The following is a 320-nucleotide window of genomic DNA, read 5'->3' as shown; positions in this document are numbered from 1 at the left end:
GTTTGGGAGGGGAGGAAAAAACCCTAGTTTGTTTGTTTGTTTTTGTTACTGAGAGTCAAGGAAATAAACTACGCGGAGACTCCGGTGCTGCCCTGCCCTCCTTGTGCTGGGGCTGTGGGCTGGGCTCCGATCCCCTCGAGGGTACCTGCTGTCCGTGGGGGCCGGGCACACTGCAGACCCCGAGAAGCAGGGGGTGAACACAGAGCCGTGGGGTGCCACGTGTGCTCCTGCTCCCCGACGGGTCTGGCTCCCGCTTCTCCCCACCCCGCACCTGGCCGTGCTCCTGTGGCACCCTGGGTGTGTGTGCCTGGCACGGCAGG

At 63.8% G+C, this 320-nt stretch overlaps 1 protein-coding gene across 1 annotated transcript in view; it reads left to right on the top strand.

Annotated features, from left to right (window-relative positions):
- PSMD2 (proteasome (prosome, macropain) 26S subunit, non-ATPase, 2) overlaps positions 1-320 on the top strand; it is a 10894-nt gene that overhangs the window by 6071 nt on the left and 4503 nt on the right. The gene's annotated exons all lie outside the window — the stretch shown is intronic.

The sequence above is a fragment of the Pygoscelis adeliae genome, unplaced genomic scaffold (assembly GCF_000699105.1).
Source record: "Pygoscelis adeliae isolate BGI_AS28 unplaced genomic scaffold, ASM69910v1 Scaffold958, whole genome shotgun sequence".
Taxonomy (NCBI): Eukaryota; Metazoa; Chordata; class Aves; order Sphenisciformes; family Spheniscidae; genus Pygoscelis; species Pygoscelis adeliae.
The sequence above is the reverse complement of the archived record's forward strand: the minus strand, read 5'-3'. Positions and strand labels throughout refer to the sequence as shown.